We start from the raw sequence: 13,309 nt of genomic DNA on the forward strand, positions 1-13,309 counted from the left end.
CAGAATATTCATGAGTTTAAAATTTTTAATTTATTTGAAATTTTTATGATTTATTTGAAGTTTATGGCATTATATTGTAATTTTGAGTCCATTAATGAACAATTTTAAGAAATATAAGTTAATTATAGTCAATATGTTAGTGTAGACTAATTTTGAGTCCTAAGTTGGTTAGGGTAATTAACTTGTGCATAAATATGAATTTATGTAATTATTGTGATTTTAAAAGGTTAAATCACGCAAATCCGTAAAAACCGATTAATATACGATATTGGCTCCTTAAAGGCGATTTAGCATAAAATTGGGCATGTTCATACATATTATAATGCTGCATTTTATTTATGATTGTCATATTTTAATTTTATGTAATTTTTGAATTATGTAATTTTTACTTAGTATGGCTTTAGTTTTTAATTGGTATTGCCCGAAATGTATGGGAATATCGATTCGGTTGTAATTTATTGTGATCTCGTATCACCGTTTTGTAATTTAATAGATTTATTTTATTTTAATTACAAATGTATAATAGGAAATTATGTAATTTGTTATGTAATTTATTTATTCCGGAGTTCCTTGAAGACGGTGTCACTCAAGAAGGCGATACATAAAGACGGTGTTACCTCGAGTTGCGTGCCAAAACCGAAGTTCAAGGGATTAATGGAGTTGGTTTCCGAATATGTAATAGTTAATTAGATTTTCTATTTTAGGAAGGCCATACTAGGATTTAATTTATGCTTTGCATTTTATTTATATGTTGCATGCATCGCTAAATCGCCATAACTAAAACATGCATCATCTTTTAATCGAGTTTATCGACCGTGTCAATTATGATTATCGTAGTTCACCGCTTTAGTTCACTTAAAACGTGATAGATAATAAATTGACATGACCTCTCGCTAACAAACAATTGAGACTTAGCCTTACCAAAAAGTAGAAACCATGAAAACCTATTTCGCGAGGGAGTGCACTCGGCCACCCCGGGGTACAAACCTTGTTACGTAGGGGAAGTGGGTGATAAATGTCTATCCACCGAATTCATGTTCATGAGGGTTTTATCGGCTACCGCGTGCCCAAGTTAATGTGAATTTGGATCATGGACACATTTATTCGAAATTTGGGTTGAACTCAACAAAAGTATTGATAAGGGTTTCATCGGCTACCCCGTGCCCTTGTCGGATGTGTTTTGGGCTAAAGATAAATGTTAATGTAATTTTATCGACCGAGAGTTCTAAAAGTAGAATCGATTAAAGAGTTAATCCACCGAGTTATATTGATAAGGGTTTCATCGGCTACCCCGTGCCCAAGTTAATATGAATTTGGATCTCTGAATCATTTATCATAGTTGGGTAGAGGTCACTATGTAAATGCTTTACTTGTTATTTACAAGTATTAATATAACGATGAATGTTTTGTTTTCATTATTCCGTTATCATATTGTTCTATTTCTTTACCACAATTCATATACGATATCATTTCGATTTTTGATTCAAATCTCCATTAAAACATCGTAACTAAAGACAAATATGAATTTGCTTCTAAAACCTCAAATGAACCATTGCTAAGGATCTCTTGTAAAGAGTATAGATAAAAGTTATTCATTATCAAACAGGTTTTTGATTCTTGACTAACACGTCTACTTATAATGGATTGTTTTTCGTATACTTAATTGAATTAAGTACCTTGAAGCGATAAATTGTTTTGGTAATTAGATTTGTCAGAAGTCGTAATTGACCAAAATAACGCAACCACTTCAATGAAAGTTTTAAGACTAAAACGATTGAATTGAAGAGTAGTCTTCATAAGATTCAACTTTGCTTCTCTAAGTAAAGATTCTTTGAAATGAGTGGGAGCATTCTCTTAAACCGTTAAGAAAAGGACGAGGTTCAAGAAGTAAAGATTATAATGGAATTGATTCAAGGTAATGTTAAAAGTAAAGTTATTGAGAATAACGATACTAAACCTATCAATCCCGACCGATAAAGTTTCCATTGTCTTAATTGTTGGACGCTAGAAAGGAAACTACCCCAAATTATTGAAGAATCAACAAGTTAGTTGTGGGACATCTAATGAGACCTTCTTCTTTAAATGTTTATTTGATTGACATAAATTTTGCTAGTACTACTTCGTCAATATTAGAAACCGATGGTGGTTTTCATCATTGCATTTGATACATAGGATGATTAGAATATGACGACTAGCAACAATGATGTTGAGAGATAGAGTCATTGTGTAATCAATCTAGTTTTGGGTTTATAGTTGTACTTAATTATGACTATTAAGTGCATAAACTCTAAATAAGAATATAAACTTGTTAAGATACAAAAGAGGTTTCACTTTTGTGACCCTATACACCATGATTTGATGTATGGCTAGCCCATTATCAAGGTGATTATATTCTAAACCAAACTAGAATGATATATCATGTAGATGATGCAAGACTCAAATTGGTAACCCAAGATTAAACCTTAAATTCTGGAATGATGAACGCAAAGAGTTATCGAGTACTCTTGAAACCATTAGATTGTTAATGGTGTATGCGTATCTTCTATTCAAAGCAAGATATCTCGTGCTTTTTGGTTGAAAAGGAAACCGAGGTTGTAAATCATTGATACAGAATAGGTTGATCATTTTCTTTTACCATCAATTTAAGTTGACACCAATATGTTTACTTAATAAGGTAAAAGGAGAAATCTTTGAAGGAGTTCAAAGAGTTCCATGAATCACGATCAAGTCGTGATGGGATTATCAAAGTGAAGACTTTGATAAGCCAAAGGAAATGTGATATAGAATCACAAGTTAATCTCTCTTAGCACGCATTATGGAATAATGTGTGGTTGGATAAAGAAATCAAACGCTATTCGATATGGTTTAGACTTCTATCAAGTTACTTTGAGTTACTTGATCCTCTTGGGGATTTTTATCATTTTGTATAAATTATTTTTCCACTAAATCTAATACGAGTCATATGAGATATGAAATGGTAGGGTACCATGTTTGTAAGTTTTCAAAAGAAACAAATGCTCATTTTTCTTTACTATAATCACGAGTACAACGGGATTATGGCTCGTGAAGCTGTCTTTCTAAAATACAAGTTTATTTCTAGAAGACAGAGTGGGAGAAATTATTCAAGAGCCACAAAGAATGTTATGTCGCAAGAAACTGGTCTTTCTTGGCTACATGAGACGTTTTGTGTAAGACGTTGTTTCTTCAAAACCTGGGAGGTTAAATTCGTCACTTGTTAAAGATGATAAATTCATGCTACTTTTAAGAAAGTAAAGAGCTTATAACTTACAAAGAAATCATTTGATTCAAGTTGATTACTTCTAGAAAGTAATGAACATATGACTTACATGAGAATGTTTAAGTCACAACTCAATACAAGGCTTAGAGCCATGAAAATCCGAAATAAATTCCAAGTGAATTGTTAGATATCAAAGTTTGATTGGTGGCAAAGGGTTTTGCACTAGTTGAAATGCTTAAGTCTATTTGGATCTTCTTAGGGATTGTGTTTCATAATGAGATATATATATATAGCAAGTAAATCTAAAACCCACTTCTTCAGTTAGAAGGAATGTATTCAATACATGTCTTGAGTTTTGTAGATTCTTGCTATCCTAAGATAATGTGAAACTTAAGAGAGGGTCTTAAGTAGGATATCAATGAGTTGGAATCAATGTTTTGATCATGTTTAGTGGGAGTTACGGTAATTTTAATTAGTCTTATATGTGGATGACATATTGATCGTTGGGAATGATTTAAGACTTTTGGAGTAATATAATACATTTTAATATCTAGATTTATGTAGATAAATCCACATGATATTAGCGTCAAATAAGAAGTCTTATGTTGATAAGATTCATGACTAGTTCAATCGAGTTGAACATATTTGATTGATTCCATTTGCTTCCGCTGCCGAATCAATAAAATAGGAAATGATGTATAACACTTCATATACTTTGAGTATGATAAATTGTTTCAAAATCGAATTTAAGTAATAGTTACCAAGTAAGCCATAAAGATTACCCTTAAGTGCTTGCAGAAGCATTAAGGATGTAAAGCAAAGTGTTTTTTGATGCAATTTTGTGTAAGGGTGTTACATAAATGACAATTGAGATTGCGCATGGTTTCCGACAAAACCATAATCAAACACATTGGGATAATGGTTAAGATACCATTGTGGCTATGTTATTTAGGAAATAGATTTGCTAGAATCGTTCTAGGCAATAAAGAACAATGAGAGATATTTACAATGGAAATTGAGTACACTTGCAATCATGAGATGTGCAAGAAGGATGAGTCCCGCACACTGTGAAAACAGTGGGAGCTATTCTAAGGCTAGAGGGCCTATGTCTTGATTGGATCTCGACACGTACTCAGAAAGTTTTGTAATGCAAATGTATACATTACAAAGGAAAACGAGTATGTAGTAAGGTTGAGTAAGGTACAAGAAGTTGATAAAACCTACTAACCAAAGCCTTCTCATAGGCATTTGTCGTTCGAGTTTTTAAATCTAAAAGAAAAAAACTCCTTTTATACTTTGTTACATCCAAACGGGTTGTAGAGACAATATTGAACTCCGTTAAAGTGAACCTGGATGAACATGGTATTCGCCCATAGTCACTTGTATGAGGTGACGTCTCGAAGTGACTAGAGTGTGATGCGATTGATGGCAAGTTCAAGTGCCATAGAGTCATGTGAGATGACTAGTCGATCACATAGGCAGATTGTTAGGAACACTTTGTCGGGCAGTGACCGCTTATAGAGTTCTGGCAAATTTATATAGCCTGGTCGTGGCGAGAGCTACTATAGTATTCTAATGAGTCGATTCTTTTGACTAAAGATTGTTCGCCTAAGGTGGCACAGTTTCAGATTAACTTTGATTTGTGTTACTACGACATTCGTAAATGGGGTCAAATGGGCATATTTTGGGTTATGATGGTTGTGGCTAGTCGAAGGGAATAAGTGCGATAGGAATTGTCCACCCCCTTGTCAGGGTTAAAACAATATCTCAGGGCCCCTTGAGGAGTAATGAACTGGAAATGCGTGGCCACGCTCGGAAGGTATATATGGTAGATAACTCCGGTCAATCAGTTATTCTCCAGATCGAGGAAACCCTCTCGATATGATCACTTGCAAGTACGACCCGAAAGACACATTGCATTGAGTGGGAGATAGTAATAGGACAAGAGAATTGGTGACGCACATGATACCCGTCGTTGTGAGTACCAAAGATAAAATTTATAATTCCTATTAAAACTAACCTAGGCTAGTGGTAACAGGGTCGAACCACAAGGAGGCAGACGTAATTTCTAGCTGTCTAATAAAAGTCTAAGGTAACAATTGTGGGGGTTGATTTGAATTGGTCTATACTAAGAGTGAATAAAGGCAATAAACTAAAAAGATGGATTTAACAGATAAAGAAGGGGTACTAGGATGGTCGGTTCATTATAGCTTTGCGGCAGCAAAGAAACTAAGTCGGTCTGAATCAAACACAGGTGAGGCGGGAAATAAAGAGGTCCTCTCGGTCCACTCTTAACAAATAGCATCTTTCGATCTCGCTATAGGTCCCTAATATCACTAATACTAACTTTCGTTCTGAAAAGTGACTAACGGTCTAAACTATACCTATCTTTCGATCTTAGCACAGTTTAGTCGATTCAATTGATGGTCTAACAACCTTCCCTATCTTTCGATCTATTGGGTCATCACCGAATTAGGTATCTAACTGGTCGCATGCATTCGATTCGTTAAATACAACAATTAAAATCAATTAAAACGAAATAAAGCTCACGAGGTCAGTCGATCGACCGGATAAGGTGGTCGATCGACCAACACGCTGAGTTCAAAGCCGTGTATAATCTAATGCCGCCTATGCTACAATTCGCCTACATCCTAGCACAAACTATTTAGCTACTCATGCTAAGGGTGAAAAGAATAATAAGACTAATAAAGCAAACAGGGGAATTCATGCTTAAGACAGTAAAACAAATAATTAACATAAACAATGATAACGGTTGCGGGAATCTACTTAGCAGTTCTAAACTATTGATAAAATAAAGATGAACTAAAAGTAGGGCAGAAGAATACCGAATTGCAGAGGAAAGATTAGTTATTAAGAACCGAAAATCCAATGCTCAACAATCCCAAACCCTAACTCACTATCAAGAACCGTATGCGAAAACTTAATGTAAAAATTACTGAATAAAACTTGATTAAGACTTTGAATGAAACTGAATGCTAAACTAGGTATTCTCAGTTACGTTATATAGAAAGTTTACGTAACAATTATTCCAAAACCTAAACTCAATGGGCTTCAAGTTCCTCGGTCTTTTAATTCTCGTCTGGAATAGCAATTGGGTCGATCGACTGAAGGGAATGGTCGATCGACTGGTCTTCAGAAATGAGCTTCGATCCAGAGGTTGGTCGATCGACTAAGGGAGGTGGTCGATCGACTGGATGAGCTGCTACTTGCCTCTTATAAACTCGTGGATTTGTATTTTGGGTCTTGAGATGCGCACCAAGCTCGTTCCTTAAGCAAATACTTCTCGTCACATGCAATGCAGGATACTCGGGGACAGATTTAGCTCGATTTCCGCTGGATTCTTCACATTTCTGCAATAATGTACAAAACACGGAAGTAGACGGAAATAGGGAGAAATGCAGCATAAACTACATGAATGAGCTCTGAAATGCGTGTAAAATGGGATGTAAAACATCATATAAAAGACACGCATCAAACTTCCCCAAACCAAACCCTTGCTTGTCCTCAAGCAAGAACTAGACTCGATCTAATGACCTAATGGAACGAGTTCAATCTCAGAGTGAATTGTCAACTGTAAAGCCTAAACCAATTTAATGCATAACCAACAATCAATTAATAATGTGAATCATGCAAACGAGTTAGAAAGTCGTCAAAAACCACTGAACCGTCAACTGTAGAGACTTATCAAACTGGACTCTCACGGGTCGCTCAAATCACTCAATAAGTACAGGTGAATATATGTAAGATAGAAAGAACTAATTTTGTAGTGACTCTCACCTAACTACGACCTATGAAGACATGCCAGCAATAAAATATGAAAATGATCTCTATGACCGTACATATGCATTCCAACCAAACAGATGACCAATGACACATGCCGAGGTATATATGGGATATGTGAGGTATGGGTAAGAAGAGGCAGAGTATTTTATGGTAAAGTGGAGGTACAGGTGATCAAGCTAGTACCAAAACGGAACCAAACGGCAACATCCAACTTCTTGCTCATAATCAAACGAAACGGTGCCATAGCAAGCACAAAACTCACAATCTCCAAAATACTAAATCAATAAACTCCCCATAAGATATAAATAAAATATGGGAGCAAAAATCGCCAAAAGATAAAAGCTTGAATCATGCGAATTGATTTTTCCTTCTTCTTTCTTTCGAACTCCAGTCGATCGACTATAAATGGCAGTCGATCGACTGCTTTGAACAGTACAGAACCTCTTTTTCTCATTTTTCGATTCATTTTTCATCTTTTTTTTTTCTCTTTTCTATTTCTTTCTTTCCTTTATTTCATCTTCCCAATAACGTCTCAACAGAGCATATGCCACCAAAAATGAGTAACAACCCCAAGAACAGAGACCACTAGCTTGACAAAGGACAGGCTAAATGTAGGATGTAGTAAATGGGACAAAAAGAGAGATTTTCGGCAGTGTGGAGTTTATGGGTAAAATGAGAAAAGGGAAACCTCTACCACATGTGTCAACTAACCACAGACCGAATGCATACAGGTATTAAGTAGATCAAGTTCATATTCATGCAAATTAAGGAAACATGTCTCATAAGGAGTACTACTCACATTCCTAGATAAACCGGTCATGAATGTCACCAGTTATAAGCTCTAAACCTCAGAAAATATGATGTAGCTTGCCAATAATCTAAGTCAAGTCTCAAGTCCAGCAAATAATTAACGAAAACTCGTAGATATGCATTTACGATTCTACTAATAACATGTCAATTAGCAAGGCTCAGGCAAAACGGGTGCAAATGCAAAATCATCATGGAAATACTACCATTCCGACTCGACCTATATGCTAAAATAAACGTGCATGTTTTGAAATTTTTGAAATTTTTCAATTTTTTTTGGAATTTTTGTATATATAAAAGAAATGAAAAAAAAAAAACAATGCAATAACAGAATTAAACGTGAATGCAAGCAAATGATATGCGACGCAAAACCCTTCCCCAAACCAAATCGCACAATGTCCCCATTGTGCAAAATCATATAATAAAGAAAAGAGAAATGGGAATTTGCGAGAAAAGAAATAAAAAAAATAATGACATGAAGTAAAGAAATCAGGAACTCACAAGACTTTAAGCGCAGCAAGGGAAACCTCCCCAAACCAGCGTGAGCTAGGAGGTTTCAGTAGCCAGCAGTGCTACTAATAAGTGCCTGAAAGACAGAGAAAACCACGCATAAAACCGAGAAAACAATTTTTGAAGCGGTAAGATTGTGGACAAATGAGAAAATCAGAAGAAATAAATAAATTGTACGGAAAATAAAGTGGAGTAGAAAGCTCCCTTAAGTCCGCATATCGACCAAACACAGCAGGGGAGAGGTCGTGAATAAGTACAGCAGCAGCAGCGGTCGATCGACCACTTAACCCAGTCGATCGACCAGGTAAACATGAACAGTGTCTCCTGGAACCTGCAGATCAGTCGATCGACCACTGGAACCAGTCGATCGACTGAAAACACTGCTGCAGCCTCATATTTCTTCGTAATTGCTCAATGATTTGAGCTAACAAGCTCTAAATACCTGCAAGTGCACAATAATACGCGCCCAAAATTGCGCAAAACCCAGAATAAAGTCTAAAGTGCATAAAAATCCTAAACAAGCGAAATAAAATGCGAAGTTTTCGCGCACACAAAAGGCAATAAAAATTGTTTTAACAAAGCGAATAAAATGAAGTTTATAACGAGCTCGATCAATTAATAGTTGATCAAGAAGGACCACGGTATGGCCCACTTCGTCGGCTTCTGGCTACTAGAGGTAGCCTCAATGGTGCTCATCTTATCAGCTGCACCCTTCTTAGCTTCAACAGTCGGAGAGCTCAACGGATCAACTTCGTCATCTCCCCAATCAAGGACCTCTTTGGGCTCATCGGACTCCAAATCAGACCATCTCACCTTGGCTGGCTCATCTTCCACTTCCCCATCAGTCCCATAGCTTAGGCATCCAAGACCGCCTCTTGAAACAATCTGCTCTGTCACGGCTGGAGCAACCAGCGGCTCTTCCTTCCCCAAACCAGCTCCTGCAATGTCTAAAACAACAAATTCTTCCTCCTTTTTGCTCCCAGTATGGGGTGGAGGGGTTAGCACAGGAGTAGTAATAGAGACAGGTAAGTCAGGGAGCACAAAGTACGATTTCTTTTCAGAAACCGTATTACAGGTGACAGGCCACATGGGGTCCTTCTTTTTAGCAGGTTGGGCAAAAATGATAGAATGTTTCCCAACTTTGAAGGTCAAAGTTCCGGAGCCTACGTCAATAATCGCTGCACCAAGTGTGTAGAAACTAGCCTACCTAGGATGATCGGTATATGGGCATCCTCGGGCATGTCAAGGACAACAAAGTCAACAGGGAAGAAAAACTTCCCTATTTGGGTGGTATGTCCTCTAGGACTCCTATAGGCTCGACCGCAGATCGGTCAGCCATCTGAACTGTCATGTCTGTGATAGCAAACCGGGTCAACTTAAGCTTCCTAGCTAGACTCAAGGGCATGACACTTATACTAGCCCCTAAGTCACATAATGCCTTTTCGATGGAAAAGGTACCTATGTTGCAAGGAACAGAAAAACTGCCCGGATCCTCTAACTTATGGGGCGCAGTGTGAGACAAGTAGGAGCAAGACTCTTTAGTTAACGCAACAGTGTGAACATGTTCAAGCGATTTTTTCTTTGACAATAACTGTTTCATAAATTTAGTGTATCTTTGGCACTTGGTTAACTAACTCAAGGAAGGGTACACGAACATTCAAGCTACGAATAACTTTCTCAAACTTCTTTGAAAGATACTGTTCCTTCGTCGGCACTAGTCTCTCCGGATATGGGGCTGTAAGAAGTACCTTAGCCCTTTCCTCTAAGTTGCGCATGCCGGCATCCGTGGACTTAGGCTGGAAGTCCGTCACCTTCTCTTTGTTGAAACTTGACCCCTCTTCAGATCGTCTCAAATGTGAGCCATTGACCGTCATTGGGTCAAACTTCGGAACCGGGACGGACCCATCAGCACTCGGGTCTGGTCCTAACACCTTCGGGATTGTCGAACTTCGGAACAAATGGTCTCGCAGATTATTTGGCATTAAAGGACGAAATTCCTCAGCATCAGCAGCGATCTCAGTCGATCGACCATTGTCCTTAGTCGATCGACCGAGATGTCTGATTCCGAAGCTCCGTAATCCGTGCTTGGTCGATCGACTAGGTATATCGATCGATCGACGATATACCTGGTAGCGGTTGTTTCTTTGATTTATTCGTTGAAGCTTTCTTTTGACTTGTTTCCGGCTCATCTTTTTCAACAGCGTCCTCGACCATGGCAGGACCCTCAAGGGTGGACCCGCTCCTCAAAGTGATGGCATTTAAGGTCTCCTTTTGGTCAATTTGGGTCGGCAAGTGTCCGGGAGCTCGAGTGTTACTTTTGCTAGCCAATTGAGCAATTTGGCTCTCTAGTAGCTTCATCCCGTCCTCTCTTGCTTGGGACTCCTTTAGCAACAAGTTCTTAAGCTCTGAAAATTCAGAATTCTGCGATTGTTCTGCTTTGCGGCACATAGGGAGGTTTCGATATTGTTGTTGCTTTTGATGAGGGGGCACATAAGGTTCTTCTTTGCGGCGGAGCTTGAGTTGGATTTAGGACATTTTGGCTCCTCCAACTCACGTTTGGATGGGTATTCGGCTCATAGTAGGTGTTGGTCTGCCTATAGTGTTGAAAGGCAGCACAAGACTCAAAGGGACTAGGCGGTTCTTGAAACATGTCCCTCGGCTCCACACCTTTCGAGGCACGAAAGGACCGTCTCGACACAAAGCATTTACTTGGTACATCCCACCTTTAGAAGCTCCTCCTAGTTCATACTTGTCAAATCTCGCAGTGAGAGCCTCAAGCGCGCAAAGAACAGAGGAAGATTCAGCAGACTCTCCTCCGATTCCCTCCGGAATTTCCATACCCACCTTGTGGGTGGCTAGATCGTCAATGATCTTCCACCCCTTGGTTGCTCCCAAATTCTCAGCAAATCGGCCATTGGGCTGCAAAAAGATCCAAAATGGCCCTCGATCGTCGACAACCCATTGTAGAAATGATTGCACAAGCTCCACTTTTCGAACCCATGGTGCGGTATGGTTCGCACCGACTTCTTGAATCGGACCCATGCCTCGTGGAAGTTCTCATATGGCCCTTGTTTAAAGCCCGTAATTTGAGCTCTAATAGCAATCGTCCTTGAAGCAGAAAAGTACTTCTTGTAGAATGCCAATGCCAATGAATTCAATCGGTGATCCCGAACAGTTCGGTCCAAATCTCTATACCACTCCCTTGCAAAGCATCACGAAGGAGAAGATGAACATGGTCTCCTTGATGATCGGTCTTGGGTCACGCATACTGGTGGGGGTATGGAACAATGATGAGTCAATAAAGGTCTCCATATGCTTTGCATCTTCATTTGCGGCTCCCCGAATCGGTTCTTCTCAACCATGCTAATGTATGAAGGCTTTGGTTCGAACTTCCTGGCATCTCCTGGTAATTCGAACCCCTTATATAAGTTTTCACCGGTTTCGGTTCGAATGACTAGCTATACTCGCTTCCTCGGCCATGTCCGGAATTTCGGAAAAGTAAATGCGTCTCGGTGAAGAAGTGGAAACGGGCGAAGACGGTGGATTTTCCTCGAACAGCTCGTTCTCGTAGAAGCTAGAACGAGAACTAGGCTCTTCCTCTAACTGTTGCTCTTGAAATAATCTCCTCTTTACGTGCAAGGATCTTTCAATCTCAGGATCGAATGGTAGTAGTGGACCACCCTGCGACCTGCGCATAAGAAGAAACTACAAATAGAATGTAAGAAAAGTTTAAGGAACAGATGTCCCTTAAACTAAAGAAAGACTAAAATAAAAACGACTAAAAATTAGAACTATTGCCTCCAAGAACTTAATTGCGCCAAAATTTGATACCCGTCGTTGTGAGTACCAAAGATAAAATTTATAATTCCTATTAAAACTAACCTAGGCTAGTGGTAACAGGGTCGAACCACAAGGAGGCATACGTAATTTCTAGCTGTCTAATAAAAGTCTAAGGTAACAATTGTGGGGGTTGATTTGAATTGGTCTATACTAAGAGTGAATAAAGGCAATAAACTAAAAAGATGGATTTAACGGATAAAGAAGGGGTACTAGGATGGTCGGTTCATTATAGCTTCGGCGGCAGCAAACTAAGTCGGTCTGAATCAAACACAGGTGAGGCGGGAAATAAAGAGGTCCTCTCGGTCCACTCTTAACAAATAGCATCTTTCGATCTCGCTATTGGTCCCTAATATCACTAATACTAACTTTCGTTCTGAAAAGTGACTAACGGTCTAAACTATACCTATCTTTCGATCTTAGCACAGTTTAGTCGATTCAATTGATGGTCTAACAACCTTCCCTATCTTTCGATCTATTGGGTCAGTCACGAATTAGGTATCTAACTGGTCGCATGCATTCGATTCGTTAAATACAACAATTAAAATCAATTAAAACGAAATAAAGCTCACGAGGTCAGTCGATCGACCGGATAAGGTGGTCGATCGACCAACACGCGGGTTCAGGCCGTGTATAATCTAATGCCGCCTATGCTACAATTCGCCTACATCCTAGCACAAACTATTTAGCTACTCATGCTAAGGGTGAAAAGAATAATAAGACTAATAAAGCAAACAGGGGAATTCATGCTTAAGACAGTAAAACAAATAATTAACATAAACAATGATAACGGTTGCGGGAATCTACTTAGCAGTTCTAAACTATTGATAAAATAAAGATGAACTAAAAGTAGGGCAGAAGAATACCGAATTGCAGAGGAAAGATTAGTTATTAACAACCGAAAATCCAATGCTCAACAATCCCAAACCCTAACTCACTATCAAGAACCGTATGCGAAAACTTAATGTAAAAATTACTGAATAAAACTTGATTAAGACTTTGAATGAAACTGAATGCTAAACTAGGTATTCTCAGTTACGTTATATAGAAAGTTTACGTAACAATTATTCCAAAACCTAAACTCAATGGGCTTCAAGTTCCTCGGTCTTTTAA

The sequence above is a fragment of the Silene latifolia genome, chromosome 4, assembly GCF_048544455.1.
Source record: "Silene latifolia isolate original U9 population chromosome 4, ASM4854445v1, whole genome shotgun sequence".
NCBI lineage: Eukaryota > Viridiplantae > Streptophyta > Magnoliopsida > Caryophyllales > Caryophyllaceae > Silene > Silene latifolia.